This window comes from Dromiciops gliroides, chromosome 3 (assembly GCF_019393635.1).
Source record: "Dromiciops gliroides isolate mDroGli1 chromosome 3, mDroGli1.pri, whole genome shotgun sequence".
Classification (NCBI taxonomy): Eukaryota; Metazoa; Chordata; class Mammalia; order Microbiotheria; family Microbiotheriidae; genus Dromiciops; species Dromiciops gliroides.
The window spans coordinates 90,233,649-90,248,488 of record NC_057863.1 but is presented as its reverse complement, the minus strand read 5'-3'; positions in this window follow the sequence as shown (position 1 = coordinate 90,248,488).

Genomic DNA, 14,840 nt, shown 5'->3' with positions numbered 1-14,840 from the left:
TAAGTCTGTGGGACTACATAGGGACTAAGGGTTGACAGTAAGGATGAATAATCATCTCCAGTACTTATGGGCTACTTTGAGAGGTTTTTTGCCTATTTCTTTTTTCTTTGTTTTAAAAAAAGTTTTAATTGATATTTTCTTTTTCTTATGCTTCTGTGAAGGGGTAATTTGGGGGGAGAGGAGGAGTCTTCTCATATCTCTTCATTTGAGTCCCACTTGATCTTTATAATTTTGTTACATTTACTTTTGTGTGTGTGTGTGAGGCAATTGGGATTAAGTGACTTGCACAGGGTCACACAGCTAGTTAAGTGTCAAGTGTCTGAGGCCGGATTTGAACTTAGGTCTTCCTAAATCCAGGGCCAGTACTCTATCTACTTCACCACCTAGCTGCCCCATACATTTACTTTTGATTGTATGATATCGTTCTTTCCATTTACATTGTTGCTTTTACTATGTATGTTGTTTTCTTGGCTCTGCTTCCTTCATTCTGCATCATTTCATATAGATCTTTCCATGTTTCTCTGTATTCATTACACACATCATTCCTTACAGAACAGTAATATTCCATTTGATGAGCATTTACTTTGTTTTCAGATTTTTTTGATATCACAAAAAGCATTGCCATCAATATTTTAGAGTGTATGGGGACTTTTTTCTTATCAATGGCTTCCTTGGAAGCTCAGTAATGTAATCTCTTGATCTAAGGTATGGATAGTTTAGTCACTTTATTTGCATAATTCTAAATTGCTTTCCAAGATGGTTGTACCATTTCATAGCTCCACAAATAATGTATTAGTGTACCTCTTAACAAAATTCCCTCTCCATTAAGTGTTGCCATTTTTGGTTATTTTGCCAATTTGCAGCATGTGCAGTGAAACCTAAGGGTTGTTTCGATTTGCATTTCTCTTCATGCTAGTGATTTGGAAGAAATTTTTCATGTGGTTGTAAATACTTTGTAGTTCTTTTGAAAATTTTGTTCAGACCTTTTGACCATCCATCTATTTGTGACTGGCTATTAGTCATATATATTTATTAATTGTTTGTATATCTTGGATACCAAACTGGCACAGGGGAAATAGGTTGGTTGGTGGGGCACACAAATCCAATTAAAACAAAATGATCTTTTATTTAGTTGCTAGAGAAAATGACCAAGAGAGAAGTCAAAGTTCTTTCAAGGGGAGAAGGTTCAGAGAGATGTTCTCTGAGATACCTATCTCCTCCAACAGGAGAAAGGCAAAAGCTTTTATAGAGGACGGATGGTGGAGGGACAGATGGGGTGATCATTTGACTGTGGAAAGTTCCCTTTGGGGGTGGGGGAAGCTGGTATGAGGGGAGGTGGTCCTGACATCTGGAGTTATCTGTCCCCTTGGTGCCACTCAGGCAGCAGCCATGCCTAATAGGCTTACTTCTCAAGTTGTGTCTTGTCCTTCAGTTTAGCTGGCCAGTTTAAACTCTAATCCTAACCCTATAACACAAACCTTATTAGAGAAATCTGATGCAAAGTTATTTCCCCCATTCAACCATTTACCTTCTTATTCCTAGATGCAGCAATGTTTTATGTGAAGAAGCTTTTCGGTTTCAAGTTCCCCCTTTTGCTGCAAAGACAGTGTTATTTTGCTTTAGTTACTTTACTTTAATCTTTTTTTAAGATGGCCCTGTTCCCTCTGGCTCTCTTCACCTCACCCCTGATCCCTTCTCCTCATTTGATCCTCCCCTTCAGCTAGTCCTGTTTCTTAGTTTTTTTATTTTTTTCATCCCTTTCCAAAAAGGATTTCTCTCACTTTTTTCTTTATCTTCTCTTTCTGTTTACATAGACCCTCACTCTCTGCTTCATGACTCCTATAATTATCTAGTCTCTCTCTTTTCCTCATATTCTTCATGCAGTCAAAGCTTCCAAAGGTATCTATTCTTGGCTCCCCCCACCCTTTAGGTATTTTCTGCCACTGCCTCATAGGGCTTGTCCCATGGATTCCCCTTTTCCATTGTATTTCGCTTCCAGAACAATACCAATTATTGCAGTTGTCAAAGAGGACACTGCCCTATGGTAGGGCCCTTCTCCTAGCATGACCTTGATTATGCAGCCCATCCTCTCTTGATGATCTTTTTTTTTCTACATATGCCTAGAAACCTTCTCCTTAATCTATGCTCACCCAGTCTTCCCTCTCTCCTTTTTAAATCTTTCCCCCATCCTCCTCACCTTTTCCCTTGTAGGCTCTTCTTTTTCTAGACCAGAAAAGTCATCTTCCCCTCATTGCTCACCTTTGATTTGATCCCAGTGTACCACTCACTTTTCTTTATACCCCTCTCCTCTCCCCTCCTTCTGTGTACCCTGTCTTATTGTAATGTAGTCTTGAAAGAAGCATTCATCTGTGGGCAGGGTGTTGCCAGCCTCTGTCCATAATATTCCCTATCCAACTCTGCACTATTACCTCTACCAGATTTCCATCTTTACCCATATCTCCTTGTGTACATTTAGAAAGAATTCTCTTACTGGTCTCTCTATTGTCACTATCCTGCTTTTACTGCCCTTGCCAGCAACATTTTTTTCATTCCTTTTGCATTTCTGTTGTTGGGGTATTCAAGAGATAAATAATCTCTTCAGTTCTGGTTTTCTATCGAAAAAATGTTTTAAACTCTCCTTTGTTATTGAACATCCATTTCTTTTTCTGGATGGTTAAGCTCAGATTTGCAGGATAGGTCACCCTGGGCTACATCCTGAGCTCCATTGCTCTTTGGGACACAATCCATTCTCTCCTCCTTTTTTTAATGTGCATGGAATAGTCTGCATTATTCAAATGTCCTTTCCTTTGTATTCAAAGGTCTTTCTCCAGATGTCTAGCAGAACTTCTGGTTTCTGAATTAAAATGTTAAATTTTAATAATTATCTTAGAGTTTGCAGCCTTGGTTGGTTTTTTTTTTTTCTGGAGGAAATCTATGAATTCTTTCTATTGGAACTTCATTTTCTATGTTTAGGAGTTCACGGCAATTGTGTTCTATAATTTCCTTCATTATAGTGTTAAGATTTTTTCTACTGTCTTGTTCTTCCAGGAGACCTATGATCCTTAGACGGTCTCTATGTATGCATCCTTTGTTTGAGTTCAGGGTCTTCTGCTTGCTTAGTGAGTATATTTTATTTTAATGTTTTTGGGTTTTGCTTCTCTTCTTCTAAATTGTCCTTCAGTTCCATAAATTTACATTACCAGGTCTGCCCTTAGGTCTCCTGCTTTCTGTTCTGTACCCAGCTCTCTCAGAAACTCTCCTGAAAGGGCTGATTCTTCAATTACCCTCACCTCCTACAAACACACAAACTTGGGTGTTTGTTTTTTGTTTTTTGAAATTACAGGCCAAGCTTAAAGACCAAGCTCCAGTCCACAATAATCTAAGCTAACCAATTTGTCCTCGGTCAATTCCTAACCTAAGCCACACCATGCTACATCTAACTATCTCTTGTAAGTCAGCAGGACTGAATTATCACTGATGCTTATGAGGGGTCTTTGGGATCAATAGCGATTGTGAAGGAGCTGACTTTCAAAGATTAAGTAAAAGGATGCTACTCTCTTTAAGTAGGGGGCTGCAATAAGCTGGGAATACTGTTACAGCAAGTGCATTGAACTAAGATTCAGGCAAATGGGGAGGAGGGGAAGGTGGGAGGTCTAGTCTTAGTTCTAAATTTACTGTGTAACTTTGAGAACGTCACTTAGAAATTCTCTGACCCCCAGTTTCATCACTTATAAAATGAGAAAATTAAATTAGATTATCTCTAAGGTCCTTTCCAATCTCAAAATTCAATTATAATATGTACCATACTCAGCTCTGGAGTCAGGAAACTTGGATTCAAATTCTTCCTAGGATAGTTATTAGCTGTGTACTTTGGGCAAGTTGCTTTATGTCCCTGCATCTCAGTTTCTTTGTCTGTAAAATTATCATTAAATTAGCATTAGAGGAGAAAAAAGAGAGAGCAAGAAAAAAAAGAAGGAAGGAAGGAAGGAAGGAAGGAAGGAAGGAAGGAAGGAAGGAAGGAAGGAAGGAAGGAAGGAAGGAAGGAAGGAAGGAAGGAAGGAAGGAAGGAAGGAAGGAAGAAAGGAAGAGAAAAGAAGGAAGGAAAGGAAGGGGGAGGAAGGGAGGAAGAGAGTGACATGTGGTCATGCAAAACATTTCCAGATTAGTCATGTTGTGAAAGAAAACAGACAAAAAAACCTCAAGAAAAATAAAGTTTAAAAAAAAACCCTATGCTTCAATCTGTATTCAAACACCACCAGTTCTTTCTCTGGGGATGAATAGCATTTTTCATCATAAGTCCTTCAGAGTTGTCTTGGATCATTTCATTGCTGAGAATAGCTGTCATTCACAGCTGATCCTCTTACAATACTGCTGTTACTTTGTACACAGTACACTTTGTATCAGCTCATATAAGTCTTTCCAGGTTTATCTGAGAGCATCCTGCTCATCGTTTCTTATAGCACAATATTATTCCCTGATAATTACATACCACAATTTGTTCAGCTATTCCCCAAATGATGGACATCCCCTCAATTTCCAATTCTTGGCCACCAGAAAAGAGCTGCTATAAATATTTTTGTATATGTTGGTCTTTTTTGTTTTTTATCTCTTTTTGAATACAGACCTAATACTGGTATTACTAAATCAGAGTATACATGGTTTTACAGTCTTTTGGACATAGTTCCAAATTGCTTTACAGAATGGTTGAATCAGTTTACAACTTCACCAACAGTGCATTAATGTCTCATTTTCCCCATATCCCCTACAAAATTGTCATTTTCCTCTACTGTCCTATTATCCAATCCAATAGGTATGAGATAGTACTCCAGAATTGTTTGACTTATATCTTTCCAATCAATAGTTAGAGCATTTTTTCATATGGCTATAGATAGAGTTATCATTCATCTGAAAACTGTTCATATCTTTTGATTATTTATCAATTGGATATGTTGTCATTTATCAGTTAGAATGGAAAAAAGCCACTTTTTTTTTTTTGCAGGACAATGAAGGTTAAGTGACTTGCCCAGGGTCACACAGCTAGTAAATGTCAAGTGTCTGAGGTCAGATTTGAACTCAGGTCCTCCTGAATCCAGGGCCGGCACTTTATCCACTGAGCCACCTAGCTGCCCCAATAAGCCACTTATTAAAACAAGTTTTAATTACCAACTTTTTATGGAGAATAAACTTCAATTTCTTTCAAGTGCTAGCTTAAATGACATCATAAGTCAATAAATATCACTGCCTTTCCACTTGGAAGTATATCCTGAAAAAACAAAAACAGTCCAGGCATTGTCACTCAAAAGTTTTCAAAGCCGTTCCGTCTTACAGAGGACAGTGAGATCAGAGCTCAGACTGCAGACACATATGCCAGCATGTGGTACCTACTACTCAAGATGACTCCAATACAAAGAGGTAACAGTGGGAGCTGCCTATTTTAGTCTGATTTCTCATTGAACCACAATCAGAACAAGTACTGGGAATACTTCAGAATCAATTTGTTGAGGGTGTGTGATTACAAAAGCTCAATGATTCAAATTAGTGTAAGTTGAGCACAGATGTTTCCCTGCTTCCCATTTAATGTGCTGGTCACAGTCAGACACACTTATACTTCAGAAATCTTTACTTTCCAGCAAAAGAGAAATCCCACGGTGGTAATCACGGACCCACAACGAAAGCAAAAAGATGCCGTTGTTTAACTATTGCACTTGCTTTTCTCTGACAGACAAATCAATACAACACTGAATAGTTGTTCTTATATAGGGTGGTCATGGGTTTTTTTCTTTCTTTCTTTTTTTCCTTTTTTTCTTCTTGGTACCACAAGATATCTATGACAAGGAACTAAAAGCCTGCCTCTTTTACCTTTAAAGTATAAAATACTGAAAACCAATTTCTTCAGTTCAAAAGCAAGCAGAGAAAAAACACAGCTTTCCAGATATTAGATTTATCACTCCAGGAGTATATCAATTTAATCATGTCATTCTCTGCACAGTTCAGTCTGTTTTATGCAGGTGGAAACTAGAGTTGAATCTCCTATTTAAAATTGGGACTATTGCATTGTTCTTCGTTCAGAAGTACAGAGCCAATAGGTTATTGAAGATGACATATACACACTATTAAAAAACAAAAATGTGAATGTGTGTGTCTATGGGGGGAGGGGCTGCTTATTGGTTTTTTTCTTCAGGCTTCATTAATTTGAGGTGTAATTATTACACTTAATGCAATGATGGCACCTGAACAATATTAAATCACCCTTTTTTGCATCTTGGAATTTCCTTTTAAAACATACTCAAGTATAGCTTTAAATTGAATGTTTCCCTATCAGTGAAGAGAAGTGTTGGGGCAGCTAGGTGGCGCTGTGGATAGAGCACCAGCCCTGGATTCAGGAGGACCTGAGTTCAAAGCTGGCCTCCAACACTTAACACTTACTAGCTGTGTGACCCTGGGCAAGTCACTTAACCGCAATTGCCTCACCTAAAAAGAAAAGAAAAGAAAAGAAAGAAAAAAGGAAAAAAAAGTGAATAGAAGTGGTAAAGTGGTATTTCCAACATATACTCTACATATACATAAGCTACATACACACTAGAAAGAACCCATTTCATTCTGTATATTTATAAATAAGGAATGGACATGTATCCCAAACCATTGAGTTCACTGCTGTTTTTCTTTAATTTCAGAATTAGAATTTATGCCCATTAAGTCAGTAACTATTCAACCTAACCACCAGAAACTCTGAGGTAGAAGTCTGATTCAGCTCAAATTACCTTAAAAAGAGACGATTAGGTTCATAGGACTGTAGATTTATTTTGTTTGTTTGTGAGGCAATGAGGGTTAAGTGGCTTGCCCAAGGTCATACAGCTAGTGTCAAGTGTCTGAGGCTGGATTTGAACTCAGGTCCTCCTGAATCCAGGGCCCATGCTTTATCCACTGTGCCACCTAGATGCCCCCTGGACTATAGATTTACAGGCTAGAAGGAACCCCAAAGATCACCAAGTCTAACCCTCTCTATTTACAGAGGAGGAAACTATTACCCAGAGAGAGTAAGATCTAGATCACATGAATAATAAACCAAGGCAAGGCCAGGATTCAAACCTGAGTCCTAACTCCAGTTCCAGAACCCTTTGCTTCTTGACCTTAGCATTCATTGTCTGTACTTCACAGACTGCCTTGTAAAAAAGTATGAATTGCTGTTATACTATCATTAATTTTTCACTTTTCTTTTCTCCTTAACTACAATAAAAGCATCTTGGAAGGCAGAAATTCTATCTAATCAGCCCTTAAGTGTCTATTTGTATATACTGTGTTGGGCTCTGGGGATATAAATATAAAATTAAGATAGCCATTGGACTCAAGAAGTTTATATTTAACTAGGGAAATATTTAAATGTAAATAAGGGTTTTTTAAAATCAATAATAATTTGAGGAAGATAGAGAGGGCACTAATAATACTTAAAGAAGTTAATTCAGTGGAAATAGAGGGAATGCCCATCAATTGGGGAAGAGCTGAACAAGTTGTGGTATATGAATGTAATGGAATACTATTGTACTATATGAAATGATAAGCAGGCAAATTTCAGAAAAACCTGGAAAGACTTAAGTGGACTGATGCTGAGTGAAGTGATCAGAACCAAGAGAACATTGTACACAGTAACAGCAAAATTGTATGGTGATCAACTGTGATAGACTTAACTCTTCTCAGCAATATAATGATCCAAGACAACTCCAAAGGACTCATGATGGAAAATTTTCTCCACATCTAGGAAAAAGAACTGTGGATTCTGAATGCAGATTGAACCATACTGTTTCTACCTTTTTTTTTTTCAGGTTTTTCCCTTTTGTTCTGATTCTTCTTTCACAACCTGACTAATGCAGAAATGTTTAATGTGATTGTACATATATAACATATATATCAGATTGCTTTCTGTCTTGGGGAGCGGGGAGGGGAAGGAGGGAGGGAGAAAAAAACTTGGAACTAAAAATCTCATGAAAACAAATGTTAAAAACTAATGTAGGGGCAGCTAAGTGGTGCAGCGGATAGAGCACCAACCCTAGAGTCAGGAGGACCTGAGTTCAAATCCGGCCTCAGACACTTAACACTTACTAGCTGTGTGACCTTAGGCAAGTCACTTAACCCCAATTGCCTCACCAAAAAAAAAAACCTAATGTAACTGGAAAATAATAAAATACTTTTATGATTAAAAAAAAAGAAGTTAATTCAGGCTATTTACTAGAAGGTCAAATGCTTAAGTTTCTTTGTATTCTTTGACCACATAATGAGAAGATTAGACTCATTGGAAAAAACTGTTTTGGGGAAAGGGAAAAGGGGATGGCAGAAAATGAGATGGATAGATAGTATCATGAAAACAATGAACATTAACTTGGACACATTTTGAGAGATGGTAGAAGATAGAGGGGTCTAGCATGTTGTGGTTCATGGGGTCGGGAATAGTCAGACACAACTAAATAACAACAAACAACAACGGGGGTTGGGGGATCAGGAAAGGCTTTCCTGAAGTGGCCATATGAGCTGACTTGGAAAGGACTTCTGCAACCAGTGCATACTCAAATGGAAGAAGAGATGGGGGGGGGGGGGCGCAGGGATGCTCCTCTCTGTTTTTTGAACAAAGGGAGGAACTGGAAACTATAGATGTGGAATATTCTATAGACCGTCAGACTCAGTTGATACATTCATCAGTTTTGTTGAACTGCTTTTCCCCCCTTTTTATTATTCATTACAAGAGATGGCTCACTGCAGGGTGATAGGAGAAGATATATTTGGAAATGAAAGTGATGTAAAAACAAGATGCCAATAAAAATGCAAACCAATGGTTTGGTCAGATTAGGAACCAGGATTCTCAGTGCAATAAAGCCCAAGAGGCTGATATAGAAATGGGATTACAAGGGACCCAAGAGATTTTTTGTCTAGTCTGCCTGTATGAGATCAGGTGACACACAACCAAGAATAATGGTAAATGACTGATGGTATGGGGAAGTCAATGCGGGAAGGATGTGAAATACTCAAGAATGAAATTCTGGAAACAATCACAATGTCAGGGAGAACAGAGATAGAATTGTTATTGGTGTGGAATTAACATAGGTAGCTATCAAACCACTTAGATTTTTTTTTAAAGAAATGTAGAGAAGATGAAAACAACACCAGGTAATACAGGGTGAGTAAAGAGTTGTGGCATGGTCCTATGAAAATAGTTATCCAAAATCTAAAGTTCAGGATGAGCCAAGGCTGACAAGGGAAGTAAAATATAGAAAGAAAAAGGGAAGCTAAAGACATAAAGACATATAGGAGGACATATAGGAGGGAAAAATAGGGCCTAAGATTTTTTTGGGGGGTAGTTGAGACAATATCTGATCAGAGAAGACAAAGCTGCTCAATTATTATTGTTTTCTCTTCCAAAGACAATACTGTTGCATTGTAAATGACAAACCAAAATGACTAACAAGGATTTGATAAACCCAAGGTAAGTAAGGAGGCAGTAAGAAAATGCATAGTTGTCTTTGATGAATTCGAGTCACCTACCTGGCATCAATCACATCTTTGGATAATGAAAAAACTGGAAGATGGTAATGGCTGATGGGGGGTTACCACAAGATTGGAGAAGGCAGGTTCTGATAAAGTATTTCATATTATTCGTATTAAAAAAAATATGGGGAGATGTCACTAAAGCATAATCCAATTAGATGAATTTAGAACTGGTTAGATAGTTGGACTCAGAAGAGTGATTTTCATGGTTTGGTATCAATATGGCAGAAGGTTTCCAGTATAGTCTCTCAGGGATCTGTGCTTTTTACCAAAAATTTCAATAAAGAGACAAATAGTGCATACATCAGATTTGTAGATAATACCGTCTGAGAGGGATAGCTAACATATATATATATATATATGTGTGTGTGTGTATGTGTGTGTATACATACATATGCATACATATATGTATACATATATATGTATACATACATGCATACATACATATATATATATATGGCCCTGAAATTGAAGTCAGAAAGACTTGGGTTCAAATCTTATAACCCTGGACAAGTTATCTAATTTCTCTGCCTCCCTTCCCTCATCTGCAAAATGAAAGGGTAGAACTTAATCATCTCTAAGACCTAAGTCTAAATTCTAAGTCTAAGATCCTATGACTGTCAGCATCCAAGATGATCTAGATAGGTTAGCATTGGGTTGAATCTATTAAGACAAAATTCAATGGGCTTAAATGGAAAATCTTAAAACTTGAGTGCAAAAATTAAATTTCATAAGCACAAGATGGGAGAATAAATAGAAGGGTTTGGGTTTTTGTTTGTTTGTTTGTTTTCGGCGGGGAGAGGAGTGGTTGTTCTGAAAGAGATGAGTCAGCAGTGCTATGGCAGCCAGTAATGTCAATGACATCTTGAGCTACATTAAGAGAAGCTCAGTAAGGAAGTGATACTTCCTCTGTTCCTCTTGTTGTTTGTCCATTTGTTCTCAACAAGGGCAGATGTCATGGCTTGCACTGAACTGGATTTAAGTGAGGGAGGGCTGTGCCAGGTCACCAACCTCACTCTCTCCATCAGAGCCATCTAGGTCCAGTGGCAAGATATATATCAGGATGACTGGTGATGGCCCCATTTAAGGCAATTGGGGTTAAGTGACTTGTTCAGAGTCACACAGCTGAGGTGTCTGAGGTGAAATTTGAACTCAGGTCCTCTTGACTCGAGGGTCAATGCTCTATCCACTGTGCCACTTAGTTCCTCTATTCCTCATCTGGGGTACTGTGTTCAGTTTGGGGATGCCAGTCACATTTAAGGATATTGGTAAACAAGTTAATGTCCAAAGGAAGGTAACCAGAACCATGAGGGATCCGTATGATATGAGGAAGTGGAGGTGTTTAGCCTGGAAAAGACTTGGGGAAACATAACTGCCTTGAAGGATTGTTCTGCAGAAGAATTAAGACAATCTCTTTGGTCCTAGGAGCCAGAACCAGGAGCAAAGCGTAGAAGCTACAAAGATGGAAATTTAGGCTTGATGTCAGGAACAATTTCCCCTGCTAAGAGTTCTTCAGGCAGAGTCTGGGGGATCACTTCTTTGTGCATATTATTATAGCAGGGATTCCTTTTGAGTATGAGCTGAACTATATGTCCACTGAGATCCCTTCCAACTTTTAAATTGATTGAAATTCTCAGTGAACTAGGAAACTCTAAGACCATTAAATGAGACATGTTTTGCTGCTATGCAAATACGACCAGTTTCTAAAACAGAAGTTCCCCATTATGGGAAAGAATGATGAACATACCATTAGTTGCTTCATGAGTCACTTTTCCTTGTTTTACTTTGTAACAAGGAAGGGTTCAAGGAAGGGGAGGGAAATAATATCAGAAAATGACTGATATTAAAACAAAAGGTATTAATAAAACATTACAAAAATATTTGCTGGATGAATCACTGACTCATAAAACATGTAGAATGACTTTTCACATTTTAAAAAGATTGATTTTTTTTCTTTCCTAAATTCCAATTCAAAGAACAAAAGCTGGTTAGCACTACTGCTCTCCACTCTTCTATGATAGTAGTTGTTGTTTGTCCTTCACTCTTGTCCTTCATTCCTATGACATCAAGAGGTGATGCCGTAACTTGCCATCAATTGGATTTAAGTGAAGGAGGGTGGTGTAAAGTCATCAGCCTCACTTCTCTTCAAGAGCCACCTGAGTCCAGTGGCAAGATATACTTGAGATGGCCCTGGATATCTGAGGCAGCCAGGGTTAAGTGACTTACCCAGGGTCACACAGCTATCGTCAAGTGTCTGAAGCCAAATTTGAACTCAGGTTCTCTTGACTCCAGGGCCAGTGCACCAACCTAGCTGCCCCTTTATAGTAGTTATTATTGTATTATTCTGTAAGCTATAGCATTTTCCTAGGATACACAAAGTACAAGACTCCAAAATATAAATGTAAGCCATCCAATGGAAAAATGAATATTCAGCATTTGGAAACTACTATATACAGGATTATAGAAATGAAGGATAGTATCATTTATACACAAAAATACTCTAATGACTAGGACAGGTAATGGACTAAGTGAAAGTGTATGTGTACTGAGTATTTCAATTTTAAAAGTAAAATGAACAGCTAAAATTCCAAGACTAGAGACACTTGAATTTTGCACAAAAATCTATAGCCAGGGGCAGCTAGGTGGCGCAGTGGATAAAGCACTGGCCTTGGATTCAGGAGGACCTCAGTTCGAATCCAGTCTCAGACACTTGACACTTACTATCTGTGTGACCCTGGACAAGTCACTTAACCCTCACTGCCCTGCAAAAAAAAAATAAAATTTTTTCTTGTTTTCCTTTTTCATATGAGAAGAGTTCAACACAGAGTGGTGGGAGGGCATCAGTGAATTATGAAAGTAGCTCAAGGAAATGAGAAAATTCAAATCTCTAGAATAACATTTAATGTTTTATTAGCCCTTTGACATAATATACATGAGCTCCTCTGAATATTTTCAAAATGTGATAGAATACAAAAGTACAACAGGTAATAAAAGAATGCGTTTGGTCAATAAACATTGTGACAAAAGATTTTAAAAGTTCTATACTATGACCCCAGAAAAAGGGTAAAAGTCTTAAATTGTACTTTTTGTTTTCTCCTTTAACGTTTCTTTTCTTCCAGTCTATTCTAAAATTGTATTCTGATTTGCATACTATTTCCTTATTTTAGACAATCACAAAATAACAGTTCTGTGACTCATTCAGTTTGTGAGAAAAGTAATGTAAATAAAAGCAGTACTGTGTGAGAGAAATTATTCGACGTCCAAATCACATGGTTCGATTCTATCCCTGCCCTCCCTAAGAAGACAGGGCTACCTCACTTCTGGGTCTGGCTCCCCCTTCCCCACATACACTTTTGAGTGCCAGATAACTTACATACTGACAGGTCCGTTGTCCTGGATCAGGATGGTGTCCGTGGAGGCACAACACTCTCAGAGAAGGTGGCTTCCCAGTGTATGAACTCCACCCATCATTTATTTTTATGACACTCACCTCCTCCCGTCTGAATGTTCTTCAGTGGGAACCCTCCCCTGGTGCATTAAGACTCCTTCCTTTCAGCCTCCTGGACTGATTTCCCTCCATTCTGTGATCTTTCCCATTCTATGACTTCCCTTTCTGTTTCCCCCATGGACTTGGTAGTGGTGTATCACCTATTCCTACCATTCCCCATATCTCCTCTTCCCATTTATACTCTTCCATTATGCAATTTCATCCCACAAAACATACTGGCTCAAGTGTAGGAATCCAAAGGGTGCTACAGTTCTCTTCAATTACCGTCCTTCTTTTGCAACTTATTTGCTTTTGTAAGACTCCCTTAATGATCCTTTTTAAAAATCAAATAGCAGGGGCAGCTAGGTGGTGCAGTGGATAGAGCACCTGCCCTGGAGTCAGGAGGACCTAAGTTTAAGTTCAAATCCGGCCTCAGACACTTAACACTTACTTAGCTGGGCAAGTTACTTAACCCCAATTACCTCACTAAAAAAAAAAAACCAAAAAACAAAAAACTATGGGGAAAAAAATCAAATAGCATTTCTTTTTTTAGTCTAAATGTAATTTGATCCCTTATTTTCTTGGTTTTTCATATTTATTTTGGATTTTTTTATATTTACCTTTCTTGTGTTTGGTTTTGAGGGGTACTTACAAGTCAAATGGGTGTTTTTTGTGGGGAGGGAGGCTGTAGAATTGTTTAAAATGTCATGTACCAAATGTCCATTTTTTTTTTTTGGACCAGGTTCAGGGTGTATCATTTTGAGTTGCAGCTTGAGCTCCCTTGCCTTTTGGAATATTTCTTTTCCTTTTCAGAATATACTATTCAACCAATAAGCATTTATTAAATTCTAATTATCTACTCTGGTGATACACATAAAAACAAAAACAAGTTCCTGACCTCAAGAAGTTTACATTTTAATGGGAAAGATGACATCTATATAAACAAGTATATGCAAGATACATACAGAGTAGATGGAAGAGAATAGAGTTGAAAGGGACCAGGAAAGGTCTCCTGCAGAAAGCAGTGTTTGAGCTGAGTCTTGAAAGAAGCCAGATGTTCTAAGGGGTAGAGCTGAGGAGAAAGAGTAATGCAGGCATGGGAGACAACTAGCAGAAATTCACTGAGACAGGAGATGAAGTATCATGAATGAGAAACAACAAATAAGCCCGTGTGGCTGGACCACAGAGAACAAAGGGGGCAGTGATGCATAAGAAGACAAGATAGATAGGAATGGGCCAGGTTATGAAGGGCTTCAAATGGTAAGGCAGAGGAAGTTATATTTGTACCTGGAAGTAATGGGGAGACCCTGGATGGAGTTTCTCAAGTAGGAGGGCAACATAATTAGACCTACACTTTCTTAAAATGTGAAGTGTGGATAGGTGTGGGGAAATTATTCCACTACTGCAAAAGTCCAAGTGAATAGTGAAGGATGAGATTTATTTGAACTAGGGTACTGGCTCTAAATGGAGATATGGGGACATATCCAACAGATATAATAGAGAAAGAAATGATTTGTTAACTAAGTGAATATGTGGCATGAGAGTGAGCATTCAAGGATGACACTAAGGTTGGGGAAGAACGAGTTTAAGTGCAACCAGGGCTTGAAAGGGTGGCCAGAGAAGCTGTGTCCATCAGGAGGGAGCCAGGTCACAGTGAGAGATGGAAGGAGTAGAAAAGTTCGTTTTAAGATGAAATCAAGTTCGTTACCTCTAGAGCAAGCATTCCAGAGAGCACACTGTACAGGACAGACAGTTTTATAGCGGGAAGGGGAGGAAGGGAGAACTTAGGTTAAGGGGATAGGAATAAGGAAGAGAGCAA